Consider the following 514-nt stretch of genomic DNA (forward strand, 5'->3'; position numbering starts at 1 on the left):
GTCTGTGGGGGTCAAGTTGGTAGGCTCATTTGTCCCAAGCTATGGAGGGGGATGTTCACCGGTGTCAGAGGGGAGCGTCTGCACCTGCGGAAATCCACCACCAACTCTTTGGTTTTCCCCGCATTGATGTGGAGGCGGTTCCGCTGGCACCAGAATGGGAAAAGTTAGTAAAGTTAGTGATCACTATATCCGGCTCCTGCACGAAAGGTCCTCGGTTTCGGAACCGGGCGGAAACCTATGACACGTTTTGGAACAACTTGTTGTTTAAACTGTACAATGTGACCATAGGTCGCTTTCAGCACTTATTGACCAAGCATGGGAGACTAATATCTGATTGTAGCTTGACACAGCATGTGTTTCCGTAGTGTAGTGGTTATCACGTTCGCCTCACACGCGAAAGGTCCCCGGTTCGAAACCGGGCGGAAACAATAAGAGATTTTCATTATCGTGTCTCAAACATCACACATGTCTGTGTGGTCTGATGTCCTGACACAGAACGACTAACTGCTGCTGG

General features: G+C 49.6%; 1 non-coding gene across 1 annotated transcript; it reads left to right on the top strand.

The window, feature by feature from the left end:
• Positions 1 to 355: 355 nt before the first annotated feature.
• On the top strand, positions 356 to 428 carry trnav-cac. The gene has a single exon. It is a non-coding gene; the product is annotated as a tRNA-Val (tRNA).
• Positions 429 to 514: the final 86 nt, after the last annotated feature.

Source organism: Plectropomus leopardus, unplaced genomic scaffold (assembly GCF_008729295.1).
Source record: "Plectropomus leopardus isolate mb unplaced genomic scaffold, YSFRI_Pleo_2.0 unplaced_scaffold67292, whole genome shotgun sequence".
Classification (NCBI taxonomy): Eukaryota; Metazoa; Chordata; class Actinopteri; order Perciformes; family Serranidae; genus Plectropomus; species Plectropomus leopardus.